General features: G+C 39.1%; 1 non-coding gene across 1 annotated transcript; it reads right to left on the reverse strand.

The window, feature by feature from the left end:
• Positions 1-2104: 2104 nt before the first annotated feature.
• Positions 2105-2177, reverse strand: TRNAC-ACA. The gene has a single exon. It is a non-coding gene; the product is annotated as a tRNA-Cys (tRNA).
• Between the last annotated feature and the right edge of the window lie 12564 nt (positions 2178-14741).

A 14741-nucleotide genomic window follows, 5' to 3' on the forward strand; every position in this document is an offset into this window, starting at 1 on the left:
GCAAAAGAAGTATTTTCCCTCTGTGAAATCTGAATAATTTCAGCCTCAAAACTGCCAGAAACAACACACTGGTCCATTTTTCTCTTCATTAAAACAACAACTTTGGTCAAGTATTTGAGTTTTCTGGAAGGAAAAGGCTCCTTTTCACTTTTTACTCGGAAGTCATCTGACAGTACATTTTCACCTAAGCAAGATAGCAACATTTATGGCAGTCAGTATTCACAGAACCCTCTCCCCGACCTCTTTTCTCACAGAATGGTAGAGCTGGTCCTAGGAGTATCTTTACACAGCTTTGAAACTGCAGGAAAACATATTTTTGTGAACCTGTGGATTGGAGCCTGATGGCAATAGCAGTATTCTCCCCCTGTGCAAGCTGGATAGTTGCAGCCTCAAACCTGCCAGAGGAACACACTGGTTCATTCTTCTCTTCTTTACAACAACAGCTTTGGTCCAGTATTTGAGTTTTCTGAAATAAACAGGCTGACGGCACTTCTAGTTGGGAAGTCATCTGATAGTACAATTTCATCTAATCAGGGTAACAACAGGTATGGCAAGGAACACTTACAGAACACTCTCCCCTGACCTCTTTTCTCATCAAATAATATGGTTTGTCCTAGGTGTGTCTTTACACAACTCTGAAACTTCAGGGAACCATGCTTTAGAGAACCTGGAAACTGGGGCCTGATGGCAAAAGCAATATTTTCCCCCTGTGAAAGCTAGTTACTTTCAGACTCAAACGTGACAGAAAGACACACTGGCACATTTTTCTCCTCATTACAACAACAGCTTTGGTCAAGTATTTGATTTTTCTGAAAGAAACAGACTTCTTGCCACTTGTTGCCAGGAAGTCATCTGGGAGTACTGTGTCATTAATCAGGTGTTGACTGCCATGCCTGTTGTTACCCTGATTATGTGAAACTGTAATCTCAGATGACTTCCCAGCTAGAAGTGGGAAACACCTGTTTCTTTCAGAAAACTCAAATACTTGACCAAACTTTTTGTTGTTACAAAGAGAAAAATGAATCAGGGTGTTTTTCTTACAGTTTGGAGGCTGTAACTATCCACTCTTCACATGGGGAAAATCCTTTTTTTGCTATTAGGCTCCAATATCCAGGTTCAAAAAACCATATTTCCCTGCAGTTTCAAAGCTGTGTAAAGATAGTCCTAGGACACACTGCATTATTGCATGAGAAAAGAGTTCAGGAGAAAGTGTTCTGGGAGTGCTGACTGCCAATGATTAGGTGAAATTGTACTGTCATAGAACCTCCCAGCAAGAAGTGACTAGCAGCCTGTTTCTGACAGAAAACTAAGATATTTGACAAATTTGTTGTTGTAATAAAGAATGAAACTAGTGTGTTTTTCTGGCAGTGTGAGGCTTCAAATATCCAGCTTTCACAGGAGAAAATAACAGTCTTATCATTAAACCATAATTCCCAGGTTCACAAAAACATGTTTACCAGTGGTTTCAGACTCTGTAAAGACACACCTAGGACACACTCTACCATTCCATGAGAAAAGAGGTCAAAGAGGGGTGTTTTGTGAGTGTTGAATGCCATATCTGTTGTTACCCAGATTAGATGAAACTCTACTCTCAGATGACTTCCAAGGATGAAGTGGCAAGCAGCCATTTTTGTTGAGCACAAATGCTTAACCAAAGCTGTCACTGTAATGAGGAGAAAAGGAAACCAGTGTGCTTTTCTGGCAGGTTTGAAGCTGCAACTAACACGTTTTCACAGGTGAAAATACTGCTTTTACCTTCAGGTTCCAATTTCAAGGTTCGCAAAAGCACGTTTCCCTGCCAATTCAGAGCTGTGTAAGGACACATCTAGGGCACACTATTCCATTCCATGAGAAAAGAAGTCAGGGGAGAGTGTTTTGTGAGTGTTGACTACCACACCTGTTGTTACCCTGGTTAGGCGAAACTGTAATGTCAAATGACTTCCCAGCTAGAAGTGAGAAATGGTCACACACACATGCACAGAAGTCGCTCAGTCGTGTCCGACTCTTTGTGACCCTATGGATTGTAGCCCACCAGGCTCCTCGGTCCATGGGATTTTCCAGGCATGAATACTGGAGTGGGTTGCCGTTTCCTTCTCCAGGGGATCTTCCTGACCCAGGGATCGAACCTGGGTCTTCTGCATTGTAGGCAGATGCTTTACCGTCTGAGCTACCAGGGAAGCTACCAAGAAAGAGAAATGGTCGGTTTCTTTTAAAAAACTGAAATACTTGAACAAAGTTATTGATGTTATGAAGAGAAAAACGAACCAAGTTGTTTTCCTGGAAGTTTTATGGCTGCAAGTATCCAGCTTTCTCAAGGGGAAAATACTTCTTTTGCCACCAAGTCCCAATATCCAGGATCACAAAAACATGTTCCCCTGATGTTTCAGAGCTTTGTAAAGACATGGCTAGGACACCCTGCCCCATTCCATGAAAAAGAGGTCAAGGGAGAGTGCACTGTGAGTGTTGACTGCCATACTTGTTGTTACCTTGTTTAGGTGAAATTGTAGTGTAAGAGATGACTTCCAAACAAAGAAGTGGAAAGCAGCATGTTTCTTTCAAAAAACTCAAATACTTGACCAAAGTTGCTGTTTCTATGAAGAGATAATTGGTGTGTTTTTCTGGCAGGTCTGAGGCTACAACTATCCAGCTTTCCCAGGTGAAATATTGCTTTTTCCCATGGAGGCCCAGTTCCCAGGTTCATAAAAACATGTACACCAGCAGTTTTAGACAGTGTAAAGAACTCCTGGGATACACTGTATCATTCCATGAGAAAGAGGTCAGGGGAGAGTGTTCAGTGAGTGTTGACTGTCATACATGCTGTTACCCTGATTAGGTGAAACTACTGCCAGAAGACTTCCCAGCAAGAAATGGCAATCCGCGGGTTTCTTTCAGAAAATTCAAATTATTGACCAAAGCTGTTGTTGTTATGAATAGATAAATGAACCGGGGTATTTTTTCTGGTATTTTGAGACTGTAAATATCCAGCTTTCAGAGGGGGATAATACTACTTTTGCCATCTGACTCCAATTCCCAGTTTCATAAAAGTTTGTTTCCCTGAAGTTTCAGAACTGTGTAAAGACACACCTGGGACACACTATACCATTCCATGAGAAAAGAGGTCAGGGTAGAGTGTTCTGTGAGTGTGGACTGCCTTATCAGTTGTTACACCGATTAGGTGAATCTGTAGTCAGAGAAATTTCCAGTCTGAAGCGGCAAGCAGACTGTTTCTGAAAACTCAAATATTTGATCAAAGCTGTTGCTTTAATGAAGAGAAAAAAAAATGAACATTGTGTTTTTCTAGCAGGTTTGAGGCTGCATCTCTCCAGGTTTTACAGGGGAAATACTGCTTTTACTGTCAAGTCCGAATTCCCAGGTTCACAAACACATGTTTTGCTGCAGTTTCAGAACTGTGTAAAGACAAACCTAGGACACACCGTACCGTTCCATGAGAAAAAGGTCGGGAGAGAGTGTTCTGTGACTGTTGTCTGCCCAGCTGTTGTTACCCAGATTAGGTGGAACTGTATTCTCAGATGACTTCCCAGCAAGAAGTGGCAAACAGGGAGTTTCTTTCAGAAAGGACGAACACTTGAACAAAGCAGTTGTTGTAATGGGAAGAAAAGTGAACCAGTGTGCTTTTCTGGTAGGCTTAAGGTTGCACTATCCAGCAGATGACTTCCCAGTGGGAAACAGCAAGTAGTCAATTTCTTTGAGAAAACTCAAATACTTGACAAAGCTTTTGTTGTAATGAAGAGAAAAATGAACCAGTGTGTTTTTCTGGCAAGTTTGAGGCTGAAACTGTCCCGCTTTTACAGGGGTAAAATACTGCTTTTGCAATCAGGCCCCAATTTCCGTGTTCACAAAAACATGTTACCCTGCAGTTTCAGAGCTGTGTAAATACACATATAGGAAACACCATACCATTCCATTAGAGAAGTGATCAAGGGAGAGTGTTCTTTGATTGTTGACTACCATACCTGTTGTTACCCAGCTTAGGAGAAAATGTACTGTCAGATGACTTCCCAAAATAAGGGGCAAGCAGACTGCTTCAGAAAACTCAAATACTTGATCAAATTTGTGGTCGGAATGAAGAGAAAATGAGTCAGTAGGCTTTTCTGGCAGGCTTGAGGCTGCAACTATTGAGCTTTCACAGGGGAAAATACTGCTCTTACCATCAGGCCTAAGTTTCCAGGTTCACAAAAACATGTTTAACTGCCATTTCAAAGCTGTGTAAAGACACACCTAGGACATACTGTAGCATTCCATTAGAAAAGCAATCAGGGGAGAGTGTTCTGTGAGTGTTGCCTTCTGTAATTTTTCTTACCCTGATTAGGGGAAACTATACAGATGACTTCCCTGGAAGAAATCACAAGCAGCCTGCTTGATTCAGAAAACTCAAATACTTTACCTAAGTTGTTGCTTAATAAAGAGAAAAATGAACGAGGGTGTTTTTCTGGCAGTTTTGAGGCTATATCTTTCTGGTTTTCACAGGGGCAAAATACTGTTTTTGCCGTCAGGCCCCAATTGTCAAGTTCACAAAACAAGTGTCCCTGCAGTCTCAGAGATGTGTAAATACTGACTTAGGACACACTGTACCATTCCATGAGAAAAGGTATCAAGGGAGAATGTTCTGCGAGTGTTCACTGCCATACCTGTTGTTACCCTGAGTAGGCAAAACTGTACTGTTAGATGACTTCCATGCAAGAAGAGGCAAGCAGTCTGTTTCTTTTGCAAAACTCAAATACATGACCAAAGTTGTTATAAGGAAGAGATAAATGAACCAGTGTACTTTTCTGGCAGGTTTGAGGCTGCAACTATCCGGCTTTCCCAGGGGGAGAATCCTGTTTTTGACATCAGGCCCCAAAACTCAGGTTTACAAAAACACATTTCCCTACAGCTTTAGAACTGAATAAATATGCACCTAGGACACACTGTACCATTCCATGAGAAAAGTATCAAAGAAGAATTTTCTGTGAGTATTGACTCCCATAACTGTTTTTATCCTGATTAGGTGAAACAATACTTTCAGATGTCTTCTCAGAAAGTAGAGGCAAACAGCCTGTTTCTTTTAGAAAACTCAAATACTTCACCAAAGTTGTTATGACGAAGAGAAAAATGAACCGGGGTGTTTTCCTGGAAGGTTTGATGAAGCAACTATCCAGATTTCACGTGAGGAAAATACTGCTTTTACCATCAGTCACCAGTTCCCAGGTTTACAAAACATGTTTCCCAGCAGTATCAGAGCTGAATAAAGACACTCCTAGAGTACACTGTGTCATTTCATGAGATAAAAAGTCAAGGGAAAGTGTTCTGTGAATGTTGATTGCCATAACTGTGGTTATCCTGATTAGGTGAAACTGTACTGTCAGATGACTTCCCAGCAAGAAATGGCAAGCAGCCTATTACTTTCAGAAAACTCAAATACATGACCAGAGTTGTTTTAATGAAGAGAGAAATGAACCAGAGTGTTTTCCTGGAAAGTTTGAGGCTGCAATGATCCAGGTTTCAAGGGGGAAAATACTGCTTTTACCATCAGGTCCCAGTTCCCAGGTTCACAAAACTTGCTTCCCTGCAATTTCAGTGTTGTGTATAGATACACCTAGGACATACTGTACCGTTCCATGAGAAAAGCGATCAGGAAAGAGGGCTCTGTGAGTGTTGACTGCCATAATTCTCATACCCAATTAGGTGAAACTGTACTGTCAGATGACTTCCTACTAGAGGTGGCAAGCAGCATGTTTCAGATAACTCAAGTATTTGACCAAAGTTATTGTTGCCATGAAGTGAAAAAAATGCCAGGGTGTTTTTCTGGCAGGTTTGAGGCTGTAACTATCCATTTTGCATGGGGGTGGGGTGGGGGGGATACTGCTTTTGCCATTTAGGCCCACTTCCCATGTTCACAAAAATATGTATCCCTGTAGTTTCACAGCTGTGTAAAGAAACTCCTAGGACACAGTGTACCATTCCACGAGAAAAGTGGTCATGGGTGAGTTTTTTTTTACGAGTGTTGACTTCCATACCTGTTGTTACCCTGATTAGGTGAAACTACGCAGTTTCTTAGCAAAGATCAGGGAAGAGTGTGAGTGTTTAGTGCCTAACTATTGTTACCCTGAAGAGGTGACTCCATACTGTCAGAGACTTCCCAGCAAGAAATGGCAAGTAGACTGTTTCTTTCAGAAAACTCAGAAAAGTGACCAGAGTTGTTGTAATGAAGAAAAAAATGAACCAGGCTGTTTTTCTGGCAGGTTTGAGGCTGTAATTATCTAGCTTTCACAGGAGGAAAATACTGCTTTTACCATCAGACTTCAGAACCCAAGTGTAACTCTGTAAATACACACAAAGGACACACATTAAGATTCCATGAGAAAAGAGTTCATGAGAACGTATTCTGTGCATTTTGACTGCCGTAATTGTTGTTACTCTGAATAGGTGAAACTGCACTGTTAGATGACTTCCAAGAAAGTAGACACAAGCAGCCTGTTTCTTTCAGAAAACTCAAATACTTGACCAATGCTGTTGTTGTAATGAAGAGAAAAATGAATCAGTGTGTTTTTCTGGTAGGTTTGAGACTACAACTATCCAGGTTTCACAAGGGAATATACTAATTTTTCCATTAGGTCCCAATTCACAGGTTCAAAAAAAAATGTTCTCCTGCAGTTTCAGAGCTGTGTAAAACACTCCTAGGACACACTGGACCATTCCATGCGAAGAGATGTCAGGGAGTATGTTTTATGGTTTTTGTCTACCATACCTGTTGTTACCCTAATAAGGTAAAATTGTAATATCAGATGACTTCCCAGCAAGGAGTGACAAGCAGCCTCTTTCTTTCAGAAAACTCAAATACTTGACCAAAGCTGTTGTTGAAAATGAAGAGAAAAATGAATCAGTGTGTTTTTCTGGCAGGTTTGAGGCAGCAACTTTTCGGCTTTCACAGGAGGAAAATTCTATTTTTACCATCAGGCCCCATTCCCAGGTTCACAAAACCATGTTTCCCTGAAGTTTCACAGCTATGTAAAGACACATGTAAGACACACTACCATTTCATGAGAAAATAGGTCAGGGAAGAGTTTTCTGTGAGTGCTGACCCCCATACCTATTGTTACACTGATTAGGTGAAACTGTACTGTCCGATGACTTCCTAGCAAGAAGTGGTAAGCAGGCTGTTTCTTTCTGAAAACTCAGATACTTGACCAAAAATGCTGTGATGAAGAGAAATAGAACCAGTGTGTTTTTCTGGAAGGTTTGAGGCTGTAAATATCCTGCTTTTACAGGAGGAAAACAGTGCTTTTACTATCGGGTCCAAATTCCCACATTCAGAAAAAACATGTTTTCCTGTGGTTTTAGAGCTGTGTAAAGACACTTTTTTTGTCTTTTCTAAGTTATGATTATAGGTCATTTGTCATATTTAGAACTTATTATTCAAAGATCTCATGAAAACTCTTTTTTTGTGCATATTAATGTATCTTTAGGGAAATTTAAGAACAAGTTTTTGTGTCTAAGTTTTTCAGTTGTACTATATTTTCTGCTTTGTGAGATATACCTACTTTTTATTCCTTTTCTTTAACAACTGAAAGTATATTGGTGACTTGGACTTAGCATTTTTTGTTTAAATTCTGTTAACTGTCTTTTTTTGACATTTGTATATCATATTAAACAATAACTAGTGGTTTTCCTCTTTCCAGATAGCTTGAGTTTCGTTTGATTTTCTTCTGATATTTTCTTAATATTGTTGAGAAGTTTATCCCAAGGTTGAGAATTTTGAATTGCACACCAGGAACTAAGAGTAAGGATTCTTCCTGTTGTACTGTTGTAATATTTTGATATTAAAGGTCCAGGGAGTCATATATTCTGAAAGCTGTCTGAAAACCTTATAGCCATAAAATGTCTAAACCAACAGGATAATTGTAATAGGTGTTAGGAATCTTTAAGAATATGCACAGGATCTATTATAACTGCAGGTCAAGAGAGGAATTTGTTCTGAGGGTTAAGAAGAGATTAGATGGCAGTTGATTGTGGCCTTCACGCATTGTTATAAAGTAGTTTTATTTTCAAAGACAGTATCAGGAAAATAACTAATTGCTTAAACCTTTTGTAGCTTGGCTGATAAACAAGAAGTTACCTTTTTTTTTTTCCATATATCATGCAAATGATTTCAGTGTGTGACATTTGAAGCACATCAAGGCCAAGAGTTAATGCTTTACCTCTGTTGGCACAGGGCACAGCCTTGGGCAGCATGGATGGATTCTGTGTGAATGCATTGGATTGCAGAGAAGAGGCCATTTGAAGAATAGAACATGATCCATCTCTGAATAACCAATTAATATTTTCTTATTAGTGACTGAGAAGTACAGTATATATTTATATACACATACATATATATGTATTTAGACTTTCCAGATATTTTTAGAAAAACAAGAGTTTAATTTTATAAGAAATTGTAGAATTTGACACATAAGAATTACATTTGCATTCTACAAGGTCATTTTGTCTAATATTAAAACCATAATTTTTTTCTTTTTGGTTAGTGCACAACTGGAATATTTTTTTTCAACTTTCAACCTTTTTGTTGTGTTCTGAGTGAGTCTTATAAAAAGTTCCACCTCAGAACCTTGGACGCCTTGGGCTGCTTCCATTCCTCTAACCCATCTGACCACTGGTTGGAATATCCTTCTCCTTTTTTCTGCTGTAACAGTGTCTTCATCTAGTCCTCTCACTCAAATCTGTTAATAACTAAAAATTATCTCTAATTCAGTCACTTTACAAAAGTATAATATAAGGTATTGGGTCCAGCGGGTGACATTTTCTTGCATTTTAAGGAAATAATATGATGCTTCCTTGTAATCAGCACGTTATATTGAAATCAGGTCAGTATTTTCCACAAGTGAAAATTTTTACTTTAATTGCCTGGCAATTAAACAAACAGAAACACAGAAATCTAAAATTGAACTAGATCAATTTTAATCAGTTATTACTTGAAAACATGTATACAGCTATCTTCAGTTGCCTAGTACCACGAACCCTAATAGTTTTATTCATTTATTTATTCTTTCTTTAAAAAAATATTTATTTATTTATTTTTTGGAGGCTAATTACTTTACAATATTGTATTGGTTTTGGCATACGTTGACATGAATCCGCCATGGGTGTACATGTGTTCCCCATTCTGAAGCCCCCTCCCACATCCTTCCACATCCCATCCCTCTGGGTCATCCCAGTGCACCAGCCCCAAGCACCCTGTATCATGCATCGAACCTGGACTGGTGATCCATTTCACATATGATAATATACATGTTTCAATGCCATTCTCCTAAACCTTCTCACCTTCGCCCTCTCCCACAGAGTACAAAAGACTGTTCTATACATCTGTGTCTCTTTTGCTGTCTCACATACAGGATTATTGTTACCATCTTTCTAAATTCCATATATATGTGTTAGTATACTGTATTGGTGTTTTTCTTTCTGGCTTACTTCACTCTGTATAATAGGCTCCAGTTTCATCCACCTCATTAGAACTGATTCAAATGCATTCTTTTTAATGGCTGAGTAATATTCCATTGTGTATATGTACCACAGCTTTCTTATCCATTCGTCTGCTGATGGACATCTAGGTTGCTTCCATGTCCTGGTTATTATAAACAGTGCTGCGATGAACATTGGGGCACATATGTCTCTTTTAATTCTGGTTTCTTCTGTGTGTATGCCCAGCAGTGGGATTGCTGGGTCATAAGGCAGTTCTAGTTACAGTTTTTTAAGGAATCTCCACACTGTTCTCCATAGTGGCTATACTAGTTTGCATTCCCACCAACAGTGTAAGAGGGTTCCCTTTTCTCCACACCCTCTCCAGCACTTATTGCTTGTAGACTTTTGGATCGCAGCCATTCTGACTGGTGTGAAATGGTACCTCATTGTGGTTTTGATTTGCATTTATCTAATAAAGAGTGATGTTGAGCATCTTTTCATGTGTTTGTTAGCCATCTGTATGTCTTCTTTGGAGAAATGTCTGTTTAGTTCTTTGGCCCATTTTTTGATTGGGTCATTTATTTTTCTGGAATTGAGCTGCAGGAGTTGCTTGTATATTTTTGAGATTAATTCTTTGTCCGTTGCTTTGTTTGCTATTATTTTCTCCCATTCTGAAGGCTGTCTTTTCACCTTGCTTATAGTTTCCTTTGTTGTGCAAAAGCTTTTAATTTTAATTAGGTCCCATTTGTTTATTTTTGCTTTTTATTTTTTTATTTATTTTTTATTTTTTAAATTTTATTTTATTTTTAAACTTTACATAATTGTATTAGTTTTTATTTCCAGTATTCTGGGAGGTGGGTCATAGAGGATCCTGCTGTGATTTATGTCAGAGAGTGTTTTGCCTATGTCTTCCTCTAGGAGTTCTATAGTTTCTGGCCTTATATTTAGATATTTAATCCATTTTGAGTTAATTTTTGTGTATGGTGTTAGAAAGTGTTCTAGTTTCTTTCTTTCTTTTCTTTTTTTACAAGTGGTTGACCAGTTTTCCCAGCACCACTTGTTAAAAGAGATCGTCTTTTCTCCATTGTATATTCTTGCCTCCTTTGTCGAAGATAAGGTGACCATAGGTGCGTGGATTTATCTCTGGGCTTTCTATTTTGTTCCATTCATCTATATGTCTGTCTTTGTGCCAGTACCATACTCTTTTGATGACTGTGGCTTTTTGGTAGAGTCTGAAGTCAGGCAGGTTTATTCCTCCAGTTCCATTCTTCTTTCTAGAGTTTGATTTGGCTATTCCAGGTTTTTTGTATTTCCATACAAATTGTGAAATTATTTGATCTAGTTCTGTGAAGAATACCATTGGTAGCTTGACAGGGATTGCATTGAATCTTTTGATTGCTTTGGGTAGTATACTCATTTTCAGTATATTGATTCTTCTGATCCACGAACACGGTATATTTCTCCATCTATTAGTGTCCTCTTTGATTTCTTTCACCAGTGTTTTATAGTTTTCTATGTATAGGTCTTTTGTTTCTTTAGGTAGATATATTCCTAAGTATTTTATTCTTTTTGTTGCAATGGTGAATGGAATTGTTTCCTTAATTTCTCTTTCTGTTTTCTCATTGTTAGTGTATAGGAATGCAAGGGATTTCTGTGTGTTGATTTTATATCCTGCAACTTTACTATATTCGTTTGTTAGCTCTAGTAATTTTCTGGTGGAGTCTTTAGGGTTTCCTATGTAGAGGATCATGTCATCTGCAAACATTGAGAGTTTTACTTCTTCTTTTCCAATCTGGATTCCTTTTATTTCTTTTTCTGCTCTGATTGCTGTGGCCAAAACTTCAAAAACTGTGTTGAATAGTAGTGGTGATAGTGGGCACCCTTGTCTTGTTCCTGACTTTAGCGGAAATACTTTCAATTTTTCACGATTGAGAATAATGTTTGTTGTGGGTTTGTCATATATAGCTTTTATTATGTTGAGGTATGTTAATTTATTCCTGCTTTCTGGAGGGTTTTTTTTTTTTAATCATAAATAGATGTTGAATTTTGTCAAGGGCTTTCTCTGCATCTATTGAGATAATCATATGGTTTTTATCTTTCAATTTGTTAATGTGGTGTATTACACTGATTGACTTGTGGATATTGGAAAATCCTTGCATCCCTGGGATAAAGCCCACTTGGTCATGAGTATGATATTTTTAATATGCTGTTGGATTCTGTTTGCTAGACTTCTGTTAAGGATTTTTGCATCTATGTTCATCAGTGATATTGGCCTGTAGTTTTCTTTTTCTGTGGCATCTTTGTCAGGTTTTGGTATTAGGGTGATGGTGGTCTCATAGAATGAGTTTGGAAGTTTACCTTCCTCTGCAATTTTCTGGAAGAGTTTGAGTAGGATAGGTGTTAGCTCGACTCTAAATTTTTGGTAGAATTCAGCTGTGAAGCCATCTGGCCCTGGGCTTTTGTTTGCTGGAATATTTCTGATTACAGTTTCCATTTCCATGCTTGTGATGGGTCTGTTAAGATTTTCCATTTCTTCCTGGTTCAGTTTTGGCAATTTGTACTTTTCTAAGCAATTGTCTAAGCATCAGAGGGCAGACACCCTGAAACCATAATCACAGAAAACTAGTCAATCTAATCATACTAGGACCACAGCCTAGTCTAACTCAATGAAACTAAGCCATGTCCATGGGGCTACCCAAGATGGTTGGGTCATGGTGGAGAGGTGCGACAGAATGTGGTCCCCTGGAGAAGGGAATGGCAAACCACTTCAGTATTCTTGCCTTGAGAACCACATGAACTGTATGAAAAGGCAAAATGATAGGATACTGAAAGAGGAACTCCCCAGGTCAGTAGGTGCCAAATATGCTACTGGAGATCAGTGGAGAAGTAACTCCAGAAAGAATGAAGGGATGGAGCCAAAGAAAAACAATACCCAGTTGTGGATGTGACTAGTGATAGAAGCAAGGTCCGATGCTGTAAAGAGCAATATTGCATAGGAACCTGGAATGTCAGGTCCATGAAACAAGGCAAATTGGAAGTGGTCAAACAGGAGATGGCAAGAGTGAATGCCGACATTCTAGAAATCAGCGAACTAGAATGGACTGGAATGGGTGAATTTAACTCAGATGACCATTATATCTACTACTGTGGGCAGGAATCCCTTAGAAGAAAAGGAGTAGCCATCATGGTCAACAAAAGAGTCCGAAATGCAGTACTTGGATGCAATCTGAAAAATGACAGAATGATCTCTGTTTGTTTCCAAGGCAAACCATTCAATATCACAGTAATCCAAGTCTATGCCCCAACCAGTAATGCTGAAGAAGCTGAAGTTGAACAGTTCTATGAAGACCTACAAGACCTTTTAGAACTAACACACAAAAAAGATGCCCTTTTCATTATAGGGGACTGGAATGCAAAAGTAGGAAGTCAAGAAACACCTGGAGTAACAGGCAAATTTGGCCTTGGAATACGGAATGAAGCAGGGAAAAGACTAATAGAATTTTGTCACGAACATTCACTGGTCAGAGCAAACACCCTCTTCCAACAACACAAGAGAAGACTCTACACATGGACACCACCAGATGGTCAACACCGAAATCAGATTGATTATATTCTTTGCAGCCAAAGATGGAGAAGGTCTATACAGTCAACAAAAACAAGACCAGGAGCTGACTGTGGCTCAGATCATGAACTCCTTATTGCCAAATTCAGACTGAAATTGAAGAAAGTAGGGAAAATCACTAGACCACTCAGGTATGACCTAACTCAAATCCCTTATGATTATACAGTGGAAGTGAGAAATAGGTTTAAGGGACTAGATCTGATAGATAGAGTGCCTGATGAACTATGGATGGAGGTTCGTGACATTGTACAGGAGACAGGGATCAAGACCATCCCCATGGAAAACAAATGGAAAAAAGCAAAAGGCTGTCTGAGGAGGCCTTACAAATAGCTGTGAAAAGAAGAGAAGTGAAATGCAAAGGAGAAAAGGACTGATATAAGCATCTGAATGCAGATTTCCAAAGAAGAGCAAAAAGAGATAAGAAAGTCTTCCTCAGAGACCAAAGAAATAGAGGAAAACAACAGAATGGGAAAGACTAGACATCTCTTCAAGAAAATTAGAGATACCAAGGGAACATTTCATGTAAAGATGGGCTCGATAAAGGACAGAAATGGTATGGACCTAACAGAAGCAGAAGATATTAAGAAGAGGTGGCAAGAATACACAGAACTGTACAAAAAAGATCTTCACGACCCAGATAATCACGATGGTGTGATCACTGACCTAGAGCCAGACATCCTGGAATGTGAAGTCAAGTGGGTCTTAGAAAGCATCACTATGGACAAAGCTAGTAGAGGTGATGGAATTCCAGTGGAGCCCATTCAAATCCTGAAAGATGATGCTGTGAAAGTGCTGCACTCAATATGTCAGCAAATTTGGAAAACTCAGCAGTGGTCACAGGACTGGAAAAGGTCAGTTTTCATTCCAATCCCAAAGAAAGGCAATGCCAAAGAAAGCTCAAACTATCACACAATTGTAGTCATCTCACACACTAGTAAAGTAACGCTCAAAATTCTCCAAGCCAGGCTTCAGCAATACATGAACCGTGAACATCCAGATGTTCAAGCTGGTTTCAGAAAAGGCAGAGGAACCAGAGATCAAATTGCCAACATCCGCTGGATCATCAAAAAAGCAAGAGAGTTCCAGAAAAACATCTATTTCTGCTTTATTGACTATGCCAAAGCCTTTGACTGTGTGGATCACAATAAACTGTGGGAAATTCTGAAAGAGATGGGAATACCAGACCACCTGACCTGCCTCTTGAGAAACCTATATGCAGATCAGGAAGCAACAGTTAGAACTGGACATGGAACAACAGACTGGTTCCAAATAGGAAAAGGAGTACATCAAGGCTGTATATTGTCATCCTGCTTATTTAACTTCTATGCAGAGTACATCATGAGAAACGCTGGGCTGGAAGAAGCACAAGCTAGAATCAAGATTGCCGGGAGAAATATCAATAACCTCAGATATGCAGATGACACCACCCTTATGGCAGAAAGTGAAGAGGAACTCAAAAGCCTCTTGATGAAAGTGAAAGTGGAGAGTGAAAAAGTTGGCTTAAAGCTCAACATTCAGAAAACGAAGATCATGGCATCCGGCCCCATCACTTCATGGGAAATAGATGCAGAAACATTGGAAACAGTGTCAGACTTTATTTTTCTGGGCTTCAAAATCACTGCAGATGGTGATTGCAGCCATGAAATTAAAAGTCGCTTACTCC

Source organism: Bubalus bubalis, chromosome 14, assembly GCF_019923935.1.
Source record: "Bubalus bubalis isolate 160015118507 breed Murrah chromosome 14, NDDB_SH_1, whole genome shotgun sequence".
NCBI lineage: Eukaryota > Metazoa > Chordata > Mammalia > Artiodactyla > Bovidae > Bubalus > Bubalus bubalis.